At 40.6% G+C, this 13,824-nt stretch overlaps 1 pseudogene; it reads right to left on the minus strand.

Moving 5' to 3' along the window:
- Positions 1–465: 465 nt before the first annotated feature.
- On the minus strand, positions 466–980 carry LOC104662809 (annotated as a pseudogene).
- Between the last annotated feature and the right edge of the window lie 12,844 nt (positions 981–13,824).

A 13,824-nucleotide genomic window follows, 5' to 3' on the forward strand; every position in this document is an offset into this window, starting at 1 on the left:
CTGTACAAAAGTTGCTTGCAAATATTGAAACATTTTTTCATCGCCTGGAGACTAGCTCTAAATATTATTGGTAAAGACTTGCAAACTTCCTGCAAAGCTCCTACTGTACCACTAGAACTTTTTTAAAAAGTTTTTGGTAGCTTTCTTTCCTCCAAATCTGCACAAGATCCATTCCTCCGCCCTCCCTACCCCCCTGTTTTTCTCTGTACAAAAACAGTTCCCCAAAAGGAAGTTCAGGATCTCTCTCATAAAAGTTTTCTTGTCGGCATGGCGGTTTTTGTGTGAGTGTGAATGGGATTAGTGTTCTCTGGCAGCTGTCATTTGCCGTGGGTAATGGGATATATATATATTTTTGAGCGTATCGGGTTTTCTCCATGCTGTTTCTTACTCTCCTCTTTTGCACCCCTCCCATTTCCTTCGTTTTTCTTTGAAAATTTCATGCCCCTCCAGTTCGCTGTCCTGCCGTCACATGTGCGAGAGCAGTGTGCCCTTAATGGTTGTGCCGGGCACCGGGCCGCTCCTGTAGTGCTGAGACATGTAAAGTCCGCTGGGGCAGTGGGTTCCTCCGCGCGGGGAAGGTACGTGCTGATCACGTCCAGGAGGTCCCTGGCCTGGCAGGGCGCCCTGGAGTGGATGGAGGAGGTAACCACAGCGGGGCTGGAGCTGGCCTGGGACTTGAGCACGGAACCCATGGAGCCAGGAGTGTCCTACTGCGAGTAGGACGTGCTGTAGGTGGGAGAGCCGTTCTTGCAGGTCTGCGAGCTGGTCACGGAGTTGTACTGCAGGGCGCTCAAGTCGTAGTGGTGTATGGGCTGTGTTTGCGCGGGACCGTCCGCGTGGAGGCCCGGGTGCCACGCGTAACCCAGCTAGTCCTGCATCATGCTGTAGCTGCCATTGCTCCAGCCGTTCAGGTGCGCGTAACTGTCCATCCGCTGCGTCACGCCCGCGCCCAGACCGGCACCCACCCCGACCCCGTTGAGCCAACTTTTAGGTTGCCACATGACACATCTTCTCCATCAGATCTATGTCACATGATCACACTGAGCTGAAAGAGAAACTTTAAATGTCTTCATTCTGTATGTCCAATTGTATACCAAAAACTGGAAGAAGGGAAGGACATCTTGGGGGACAACTGACTCGCTATCACAATCTACCACTTTGAATACCAAGTATTCATGCCTAATTTTTTTTCCCCAGTTTGGAAGATAACCATCCACAAGAGAATGCGCTGAAGTTTCCACAAAGTGACTGCATTTACCTCGAAATGTGCCATACTCTCTATAAGGTCTTAAATTAGCTCCTTACTCTAATCTGTAAATGAAAAGAGTATCTTCCCCTACATACCCAGAGTGTAGTGACAATTTCCATTCAGAAAGGGAAAGAATGGGCAACACGACTCCCACTAATTCCTAGCAATTATCAAATCCACCACGACTATCCCCCAGCAGAAAACTGGATAAAATACGGGTGTCATCTATTTGAAGGCAGTAGAAATCTGCCCAAGCAGGGCTCTAAAGAGGAGTGAACATTTCTGAAGTGAACTGACCTGTGGCTGCTTTTAGTCTGGGAGTACTTGTCCATTCTGGTTTCAGACAGGAGACTGGTAATTTTGATTTTGTATTTTTTTGAAGTTTGCTTCCAGGGGACGGCAACCAAGAGAGCTTTTGGTAGAGATATGGAACAGCCTCAAACATGGACAATTTCAACTCAGAAAATTTGCAGTTGTGGTGCTGTTTAGGAGAGAAAACAAAAGTAGGCAGAAAGTTTCATAAAACAAAGATTAGAAATCAGGACTTGCCAGAAGAAGGGATCTGGAGAATATCCTAGGTGATCATTAGAAAACCCTGAGGCTAGGGGCACATCAAAGGTAGAATGAGCCTTCTGCCAAGATTTGTAACTCTGCCTTGATTTATCATGATTCTTGGTTGGATTAAGTTCTAGCAGAAGACAGGTTGAACCTCATTGAAGAAAGACATCATCCAAAGCCTGTAACATTAAAACATCTGGAAATCAATGGAAAATTACAAAACATGCCAAAACCACATGGACCACATGATCAAAAACTAAGAGAGAAAACGTGACACGAGAAACCAAGCCACAGACGATTCACATATTGGAGTTCACTGGCAAGAACTCTAAGATAACTATGACTAATATGTTTGAGACAATTATGGATAAGATAGTAGGCAAAGACTTTTATCAAAAAAGTAATCTATGAAAATCAAATGGACATTCTAGAACTGAATACAGCATCTGGAGTTGAGAACACAGTGGGTGGATGTAATAGTGGATCTGTGTAACAAAAGATAGGATTAGTGAACTACAAGACAGGTCAATAGAAAATAGTACATACTGAAGCATGTATTGGAGGCATGTAAACACAATGAAAAGCCTTTAAAAAGATAATAGGAGTCTTAGAATAGAATGGGGCCAAAGTAACATTTGACCAAGCTCAGAAAACTAAGGCAGAACAAAGAAAAATAGAACCACACTTAGGCCCATCAAAGTAAACCAACTAAAAAGTAAAGATAGAAAACATCTTAAAGACAGCCATCTCCCACAGAAACAATGGAAACCAAAAAGACTGGAATAATACTTTTAAAGTGCTTACAGAAAGTAACTGCTGATCTAGAAATTCATATCCAGCAAAAAACATCCTTCAAAAATGAAGGTGAAATGTGGCTGGGTGCAGTGGCTCACACCTGTAATTCCAGCACCATGCCTGGCTAATTCTTTTGATTTTTAGTAGAAATGAGGGTTGCCCAGGGTGGTCTTGAATTCCTGAGCTAAAAATATCCTTCTGCCTCAGCCTCCCAAAATACTGAGATGACAGCTGTGAGCCACTGTGCCTGTTTTGTTTTTGGTTTGTTTTTTAATTTGGCTCTTTTAGTTGATTTTTGTGGGAGTGTTGATCTGTAGCAAGTTACTACATCAGTAGTTTCCAACCTCGAGATGATTGTGTCCCCTCCCCAGGGGACCTTCGGCAACATCTGGAGAAATTTTTGACTGTCATAGCTTGGGGTCGAACATACTACTGGCATCTAGTGAGTCAAGACTAGAGATGCTAGTTAACATCTGTAACAGGATAGCCCTCTGTAACAAAGAATTATCTTTCCCCAAATGTCAATAGTACCAAGATTGAGAAATCCTGCATTATAAAGTTTTGGTTTCAGTATTTTCTAAAAAGCTCTCTGATTTCAGATATTTTTCTGATTTTACATTTAAAAGAGCTTAAATGGTATAAGTTCAAGTTGATGAACATTGAATTCAATGTAAGTTAACTGAAGAGAATAGCCATTGGATTCTTATGTCACCTTTATTTATCTCTCTAGAGACATATGGAGGATAACTTGGTAGACAAAATACAGTTAGAAGCTGAGAATATTGGTCTCAATTTCAGCTGAGAATTTGGGATGAAACATATATGCTTGGAAGTCATTTATACACAGCTGATAGTTGAAGCAATTGCAATATATAGGTCTTCTAATTTGTAAAGCACAAGAGAGCAGGGCCAAGGACAGAACTCTTAAGGGCAGGGGAAGGAGGGAAGATCATTGGTGTTTAAGGACTCCATTCCTCCATATGATCAACTCAATAGATGCAAAAAAATAAATTGACAAAATGTAACAAAATAAACATCCATACATGATAGAAATTTCCAGCAAACTAGAACTAGAAGGGAACGTTCATAGTCTAATAAAGTGCATTTGTGAAAACTTACAGCAAGCATCATACTTAAAGTGAAAGACTGAACTGCTTTCTCTCTAAGATCAGAAACAAGGCAAGGGTGTCTGCTGTTACCACTTCTAGCCAGTGTAATAAGGCTAAATAAATAAATGAGTAATATCCAGATCAGAAAGGAAGAGATGAAACTGTCTTAATTTGCAGATGACATAATTATCTATGTAGAAAATCCTAATCAATCTACCAAAAAGCTACCAGTACCAGTAAATGTTTCTCAAGGTGGCAGAATATAAGATCAATTTACCAAGATGAATTGTGTATCTATATAGAAGGAGCGAGCAATCAGAAATTGAAATGTCAAAAATAACATCAAAAATAAGAAATACTCAAGGATAACCTGCCAAAAGACACGTGAGACCTGTTCACTGAAAACCAGTAAACATTGCTGGGATAAATAAAATTAAATAAATGGAGAGACACATTGTATTTATAAATTAGAAGATTAAACATTGTTAACATTTATTCTCAAATTTGACGATATATATTCAATACAATGTCAATCAAAGTCATATCAGGCTTTTAAAAGAAATTACCAAATTTATATGAAAATGCAAAGAACCTAGAATAGCCAAAACAATGCTGAAAAAAAGCTAAAGGGAGGATTTACACTAGCTGATTTCAAGATCTGTTGAAAAGCTACAGTAATCACAGTAGAAAGAAGGGTAAACAGATATAGACAAATGGAACAAAATTTGTCCAGAAATAGACCTACAGAATTGATTTTTAACAAAGGTGCCAGGGCAATTCAATGGGAAAATGATAATCTTAACAATAAATGGTGCTGGAGCAAATGGATATCCATATAAACAAACAAATATCAACAACGAAAACAAAGAGGGACAACAAAAAACAAATAAACCTCAATCCTTATTTCACAGCAGTGTTCAAAAAGGATTTCAAGATAAATCATAGTCCTAAATATAAGAGGTAAAGTATAAAACTTCTTGAAGAAAACACAGGAGAAAATCTCAGTGACCTTGGCTTGGCACATGTTTCTTAAACTGGACACAAAAAGCAAGAATTATTAAAGAAAAATAAAATGGACATCATCAAAATAAAGTTTGCCTTTCCAAAGATACTGTTATGAAAATGAAAATATAAACCACAAAATGGGAACAGTAGTTGGAAAACATATATCCAAGGAGAAACTTCTACCTAGAATACATAAAACTCCAATAATAATAAATATTTATAATGATAACTGTAATAATATAAAAAGTATACAGAAGATTTGAAAAGTTACTTCAATAAAGAAGATATATGAATGGCAAATTAGCATATATAAAAAGATGCTCAACATAAGTAGTCATGAAAATACGAATTAAAACCATACCCACTAGAATGGCTAAAAGTGAATAGCTAAAATTGAAAAAACTTATACGAAGAATTGACAAAGATGTGGGACAACTGGAATGTATACTGCTGGTAGGGGATGTAAAATGGTAAAACCACTTTGGAAAACAATTTACCAGTTTCATAAAAAGTTAAACATGCACTTATAACTGAGCAATTCCACTTCAAGGTATTTAGGCAAGGTATATTTCATAATACTTTGAAATGAAATGAATATATATGTCCACACAAAGACTTGTGCACTAAAGTTCATAGCAACTTTATTGCCCCCAATAGACTACAAAACCCAAAAGTCCATCAACAGGAATATGGATAAACAAATCATGGTCTATCTATACAACATAATACAAGTTAGCAATAGAAACTGTTGATACACACAACAGCTTGAATGGATCTAAAACTAATTCTGTTGACAGAAGCCAGACAAAAAGAGTACACATTGTATGGTTCCATATATATAAAATTCTAGAAAATGCAAACTAGTCTATAGTGATAGAAAACATATCTGGTTGTCTCAGGATGGTGAAAGAGCGAGGAGGGCATAAAGGCAGGGACTATAAAGGGGCCATAAGGAAAGTTTTGGGGGTGAGGAATGCATTTATTATCTTTTTTTTTTTTTTTTTTTTTTTTTTTTTTTTGAGACAGAGTCTTGCTCTGTTGCCCACGCTGAAGTGCACTGGCGTGATCTCGGCTCATTGTAGCCTCCGCCTCCCGGTTTTAAGCGATTCTCCTGCCTCAGCCTCCTGAGTAGCTGGGAATACAGATGCCTGCCACCAGGTCTGGCTAAGTTTTTTGTATTTTTTAGTAGAGATGGGGTTTCACCATGTTGGCCAGGCTGGTCTGAATGCCTGACCTCAGGTGATCCACCCACCTCGGCCTCCCAAAGTGCTGGGATTACAGGTGTGAGCCACCATGCCTGGCCACATTTATTTTTATTTATTTTTTTATTTTTTTAGAGACTGAGTCTCGCTGTGTCACCCAGGCTGGAGTGCAGTGGCCTGATCTCGGCTCAGTGCAACCTCCGCCTCCTGGGTTCTAGCAATTCTCGTGCCTCAGCCTCCCGAGTAGCTGGGACTACAGGTGTCTACTACCATGCCTGGCTAAGTTTTTGAATTTTAGTAGAGATGGGGTTTCACTGTATTGCCCAGGCTGATCTCAAACTCCTGAGCTCAGCCAATCCACCCACCTCGGCCTCCCAAAGTGCTAGGATTATAGGCATGAGCCACTGTGCCCGGCCTTACTGCATTTATTATCTTGATTGTGATAACGTTTTCACAGGTGTTTACATATGCCACAACTTGCCAAATTTTAGCAGTTTAAATATTTGCAATTAAACTATATAAAAATACCCCCCAAAAAAAAGAAAAAGGAAAAACATTAAAAACTATTACTGCTGTAAGATTTTCTTTACTACCATCACCACACATCCTCTGGGCAGGAAATAATTTCTAACTCTTCTTTATCCCCAAATCACTTTTTACTTTCATTATAGTACTTATCAGATGTCTCAGTTATCCATTATCCCAAAACTTAGTGACTGAAAACAGTAATCTGCTATTTCTCACATTTTTGTGGGTTGGTTGGGCAATTTCTCTGCCGGTCTAGCCTGAGCTCACTCAGGTGGCTGCAGCCAGCTGGTGAGTTGGCAGAAGCTGGTGGGTTTAAGATGGCTTTGGCATAGATGGCTTGAAGGTGGTGACTCTCACTCTATGGTCTTTCATCATTTTGTAGTCTAAATGAATATATTTTTTCAGTGTCCATACAGCTGCATCCATTTATTTACTTTTTTAGTGAGATATGATTGTCAGACCAAAAAAAGCTATATATATTCAGTGTATACATCTTGACGCATTGAAAGATAAGATTACACCTGTCAAGCCATCACTATATGCAGTGCCCTAAACTTAACCATCACCTCTTAGGGGACTTGTGTATTAGGGTTCTCTGTAGGGGCAAAACTTATAGGATATATGTATATATGAAAGGCAGTTTATTAAGGAGAATTGCCTCACATGATCGCAAGGTGAAGTCCCACGATAGGCCATTTTGCAAGTTGAGGACCAAGGAAGCCAGTAGTGACTCAGTCTGAGTCCCAAAACCTCAAAAGTAGGGAAGCTGACAGTGCAGCCTTCGGTCTGTGGCTGAAGGCCCGAGAGGCCCTGGCAAACCACTATTGTAAGTCCAAGAATCCAAAGGCTGAAGAACTTGGAGTCTGATGTTCGGGGGCAGGAAGTATCCAGCATGGGAGAAAGATGAAGACTGGAAGACTCAGCAAGTCAACTTGTTCCACCTTCTTCTGCCTGCTTTTTCTAGCTACGCTGGCAGCCAATTGGATGGTGCCCACTCACATTGTGGGTGGGTCTTCCTGAGGGTGGGTCTTCCTCTCCCAGTCGACTGACTCAAATGTTAATCTGTTCTGGCAACACCCAGCAGCAACCAGATACACCCAGAAACAATACTTTGCATCCTTCAATCCAATCAAGTTGACAATATTAACCATCACACCTTGTACACTATTGGTGGGAATGTAAATTGGTACAGCCACTATGGAAAACAGTATGGAGGTTCCTCAAAAGATGAAAAATAGAACTACCAAATCATCCAACAAACCTGCTTCTGGGTGTATACCCCAAAAAATTGAAATCAGGATTTCAAAGCGATGTCTGCATTCCCGTGTTCATTGCCCCATTATTCACAATAGCAAAGACATGGAAAAAACCTAAATGTCCAGATGAATGGATAAAGAAAATACGCATACAATGAAATACTATTTAGCTTTAAAAGAGATGAGAATCCTGCCATTTGCTATGTCATGGATGAATGTGGAAGACATGCTAAATGAAATAGGCCGGGCCAGGTGCTGTGGCTCATGCCTGTAATCCCAGCACTTTGGGAGGCCAAGGCAGGATCACTTGAGGTCAGGAGTTCGAGACCAGCCTGGCCAACATGGTGAAGCCCCGCCTTTACTAAAAATACAAAAAATTAGCTGGGTGTGGTGGCGGGTGCCTGAAATCCCATTACTCGGGAGGCTGAGGCAGGACAATTGCTTGAACCCAGGAGGCAGAGGTTACAGTGAGCCAAAATTGTACCACTGCACTCCAGCCTGGGCAACAGAGCTAGACTCTGTCTCCAAAGGAGGGGAAATAAAAGTCAAACATGGAAGAACAAGTACTATATTATTCCATTTAGGAATCTAAAATAATCAAACTCATAGAAGCAGAAGCAGAGACTTGAATGGTGATTACCAAGGTTTGGGGGAGGGTGAATCAGAGAGATGTTGATCCAAGGGTACATAGTTTCACTTATGCAAGGCGAATACATCCTAGAGATCTACCGTACAACATAGTGCCTATAGTTAACAACTCTGTATTGTGTACTTCACTGAATCTTCATGTGGCAATCAGGTACCTAATGGATAAATGCAGAAGCCATGAGGTCTCATGGGTTGCCTGGGCCTTAGATATTGCACTGTCACTCCTGCCACCTTTGACCCTTTGTCAAAACAAGTTTTAAAAAATAGCCCAAATCCAAGGGGATGGAGGAGTTGATGCCACCTTTCTGATGTGGGAAATGACTATGCCGTATTGCAAAGAGATACGGACATGGGAGGCATCGTTTGTTGGAGATCATTATTATAATGCTTTGCTCTTCCAGGTTATGCCTTATGGGCATTTTTGGTACCCGTATCCCTTCTATTAAATCATAAGTTCTTCGAAGGCAGGAATTAGATCTTACTTACCTTTGTATTTTCCTTTGCAATGATCACACACATTGCACAGTATGTAATAAGTGTTGAATTTTTCCTGGATGACAAGATAAGTGAAAGGTAAGGGCAAAAAAAAAAAAACCCAGGGTAGAAGATGCATCATTGTAGAGGTAGGGGAGAAAAGATATATTCCAAAGAATTTAAAATCATGATCTCCAAAGCAGGCAAAAGCAAAGGGCAAATATTGATAAGCTATCAGAATATCTTTATTATTATTGTTGTTATTATTATTATTATTATTATTATTATTATTATTATTTGAGATGGAGTCTCACTCTGTTGCCCAGGCTGGAGTGCAGTGATGCAATCTTGGCTCACTGCAACTTCTGCCTCCCAGGTTCAAGCAATTCTCCTGCCTCAGCCTCCCGAGGAGCTGGGATTACAGGTGCCTGCCACCATGACTGGCTAATTTTGTATTTTTAGTAGAGATGGGGTTTCAACATGTTGGCCAGGCTGGTCTTCAACTCCTGACCTCAAGTGATTTGCCCGCCTCAGCCTCCCAAAGTGTTGGGATTACAGGCATGAGCCGCCATGCCCAGCCCAGAATATCTTAATAATAACATTTTTATAGCCAAATAGGTAAGGGCAACAGATGAGAAGAGTTGAGTAGCTGCTTAAGTAGCTAGTGCTCTATTTAAATACAGCTTTTCTGATTCCAAATTCTAGGCTTTTTTTTTCCCCCCTTCTTCAAATTTTGCAACTCTGGGGTGGTATTATGTTAGGCAATTGAAGAGAGGGGTGGATAATTTAGGGGTTTTAAATTCACAGAGTAAACATTCTGGTGGTTGGTACCATGCTTTTAGTATTTATATTTCCTGGTGTATGGAATAAAAGATTTTAGGACAATGCTGAAAGTGCCTAAAATAAACTTTCCTTATTTATTTCCAAGCCTTTCTAAGCAGTTAGATTCCAAGAGACAAAGTATGTTGTAGAGCTGTTTAGTCTTTCCTCCTGAAATTGCAGCCAGTGTTTTGCCTATCTGCTATTAACACATTACCCTTTACATGACATCTGATATTTGGCATGTTTTATAAACAGGCTGAAAGCTCTAAGCTGAATCCTGGCTACATCAGGTTTTGTAATTATATCCTCCTGCAATATTCTTCCCACTCAGACAGCTAATAAATAGTTTGACTGACATTCAGCTTTTCTCTTTGCCTCTGCAAAATTTAGAAACTCAAAATGCAATTCAAAATAAGTATTTTCTGCATGCACTTTTCCCATGATGTATTTGGTGTCCAACAATGAACCAAATTATGAGGAAGGTGAGTCAACAGAATCATGAGATCCAATTCCTTCTCTCGAGGCTCTTATGGTATCAGAGAGATTTGCAGTCTATTTATTTATTTATTTATTTATTTATTTATTTATTTATTGGACCAGGGTCTCACTTTTGTCGCCCAGGCTGGAGTGCCGTGACGCGATCACTGCAACCTCCGCTTCCTGGGTTCAAGCGATTCTCCTGCCTCAGCCTCCACAGTAGCTGGGATTACAGGTGCCCGCCACCATGCCTGCTAATTTTTTGTATTTTTAGTAGGAACAGGGTTTCACCATGTTGGCCAGGCTGGTCTCGAACTCCTCACCTCAAGTGATCTGTCTTCCTCAGCCTTCCAAAATGCTGGGATTACAGGCATGAGCCACCGCCTGACCAGACTTGCAGTCTTTTGGGTACTCTGCAAGCTCCAGGATTCTGGGATTCTGAGCGACCCACATAGTTTGCAGTGTTGCTGCCAAGTTCTAGTAATGCATTATGTTATACTTTTTTGTTTTTTACATAATTCAGCATATTGGACAATAAGTCACTGTGCTACTGTTCATATTAGTTATCTTTACTCTGCAGTAAGACTTAATGTAAATGCAACCTTTTAAAATAAAAACATTGAATTATTCCAGTTCAGGAAAAGTACAAGTTGAAACGTAGCAATCTTAGAGGGCAAGACATTAGTTCGGTTTAAATTAGTGAATTAAATTCTGCATGATTTTATGGCTCCCTGTGGATACCATGAACGCTCTGTTTTACCTCAGTTGTGCCATGCCTCAACACTGAGCTCCTAAAATGCAAAGGCTATTTCTAATTCATTTGTTGTGTCTTTGGTATTTATCATAATACCATACTATAGATTATTCCTCTTTCCATATGGTTTTAAAAATTAGGATTGGTATCAATTTTGAACTTCTGAAGTCTTGATGAGAGAGTTGTAAACTCATTAAAGATAAATGAGTAGATTTAAGCTATTCACCCATCTTCAGAGTTCTTTTTGTGCCTTGAGCCTCTGAGAGGAATGGTTGCTGCTGATAAGCCTAGCTGCCAGTCACATAGGAAGATATTAATATACAGCAATTTCACAGCTGAAGGCTTTTGCTTTTCCACAGCTATGTTAATAGTATTTGTCATTTGGAATCAAACAAGTCCAGGTTAATCAATTCCTGGGGGAGGGAACTTACACAACAGAATTAACTTCTCTGAGCTCTTCAAGTGCCCCTGTTTATAAAATGGGGACAATAAAATTTGTAAAATGGTGACCTCTGTTATAGGGTTATAAAGATTGAAGTTCTATGTGTTTAGTGCCTGGTAAAATCCTTGACATATAGAAGGTGCTCAGTAAATTATTGTAGTAAAAATACAAGTTTTGGGGGGGCCAGGCACGGGTGGCTCACACCTGTAATCCCAGCACTTTGGGAGGCCAAGGTGGGTGGATCACTTGAGGTCAAGAGTTCAAGACCAGCCTGGCCAACATGGTGAAACACTGTCACTACTAAAAATACAAAAATTAGCTGGGCGTGGTGGTGCGTGCCTGTAATCCCAGCTACTCCAGAGGCTGAGGCAGGAGAATAATTTGAACTCAGGATGCAGTAGTTGCAGTGAGCTGAAATCACGCACTGCACTCTAGCCTGGGTCACTGAGTGAGACTCCATCTCAGAAAAGAAAAAAAAAATAAGACACCAGTTTTTAAGAGTCTTTCTCCTCCCTTCAATTTGGTTGTAAAATATTTGAGAAAAAAATTGGAACCTGTCACATGTTTTGATCTGAAAAATAGTGGGAAAGTGAAAACATTCCATTTTCTCTTTCAGCATTTATTGTGTCACTTAATTATTTTAAGTATTGAATTTTCAGTCTGTCAGACACATTTCTGATGAAAGTTAAGTGCGATCAGGGATCACTGCAACCTCAAATTCCTGGGCTCAAGCGATCGTCCTGCCTCAGCCTCTCCAGCAGTTGGGACTACAGGGATGTACCACTGTGCCTAGCATTTTTTTTTTTTTTTTGTAGTGATGAAGTCTCACTATGTTGCCCAGGCTGGCCTCAAACTCTTGGCTTCAAGTGATCCTCCCACCTCAACCTCCCAAAGTGTTGGGATTATAGGTGTGAGCCACCACGCCCAGCTGAAACACAAATTTTGAAGTTATTTGTGCCACTACTACTCCTAAAATAAATATACTGAAATGCAATGATTTGGATCCTCCCAATATTTTCTTGTGTTATGAGAAGCTGATAGTCTTATGAAACTCCTGTGGGATTATTAAAATAATATTTAAATCTAAGTCTTAGCTCATATGAAAAATGACTACTATACATTATTATGATCTCAGATTTGCTTTAAGGTTAAACGAAATTTTGCATGGGAAGTGGCTTTGTCATTGGGACAGCTGTTATCTTAAATTATAATAACACTAAACAGGCCAGGCGCATGGCTCACACCTGTAATTCCAGCACTTTGGGAGGTTGAGGCAGGCGAATCACTTAAGTCCAGGAGTTCAAGACTAGTCTGGCCAACATGGCAAAAACCGGTCTCCACTGAAAATACAAAAAACTAGTTAGGCACACACCTGTGGTCCCTGCTACTTGGGAGGCTGAATCAGGAGAATCGTTTGAACCCAGGAGGTGGAGTTTGCAGTGAGCTGAGATCACGCCACTACACTCCAGCCCGGGTGACAGAGCGAGACTCTACCTCAAAATAAGTAAGTAAGTAAATAAATAAATAAATACATTACAATAATGCTAAACATCCATAGGGTAAAAATGGGGGCTTTCATTTGATGGAAAACTTCAGACACAGCTCTCTTCTCACGTGAAACAGGACTGACTAAAGTCTGCTGGCTTCCTCAGAATTGGTTAAGAGGAGATATTGATATCGCAGCACCTTTTTCTGATAGGCTGTCAACTGTAGCCTTACCCTCTCTCAATCCCTGGCCTGACTCCTCCCCTTCCCTGGGTTGTCTATATCTACCACATTTTATTTATGATGTTTGGGTTGTGGGGTGAGGTGGGAAACTTGGTATAGGCTAGGTCTCCTTTGCAGTCAGCCTCCCTACAGAGAAATTGGCCATTAATAATTGTATTAGGAAACATTTTGTCCTTGCGGAGGGAGACCCAGGCTTTACAAAAGATTCCTGCGATTTGGTAGCTTAGCCTAGTTCTGGGGTGCAAAATTAGGAAGCCCATCATTGCGGCACACTTCAGCCATATTTCCACCCCTACCTTTATCAGCAGTAAGGCTGCTATTTTTATCTTCAACTACCCGGCTTATTTATTTTCTCAAAAAGTTCAGAACTCAAATGGGAAAAAGTGGTATTCTATATTACCCCACTGAAAAGTAAGGGCTAATTTATCCAAGTCTGGTTCCTCACCGGCTGGCCCCTGAAACACTCCACAGAAACCAGCTACCGCTGTGAGTTTAAGACAATCAACCCAACTTACGGCAGAATTCTGAAGTGGCGGTTGATTGGATTGATGCTCACCCAACCTAAAATTCTGAGTTAGTAGACGGTAGACCTGGGCTACATATGGAGGTTCTATGTTGTTATGCAGCTGCAGCCCCAAAAGCTTGACCCCAGCCTTTTGATTTTGCCAACTGCTAAGTGCTGAGGTGATGACCCAAAAAAGGAGGCCAAGGTTCTGCCACGTCATATTGCTGGGACCATGGGTTTGGACCCCAGCCCTTGATCACACCGTGGGAGCA

This window comes from Rhinopithecus roxellana, chromosome 9 (assembly GCF_007565055.1).
Source record: "Rhinopithecus roxellana isolate Shanxi Qingling chromosome 9, ASM756505v1, whole genome shotgun sequence".
NCBI lineage: Eukaryota > Metazoa > Chordata > Mammalia > Primates > Cercopithecidae > Rhinopithecus > Rhinopithecus roxellana.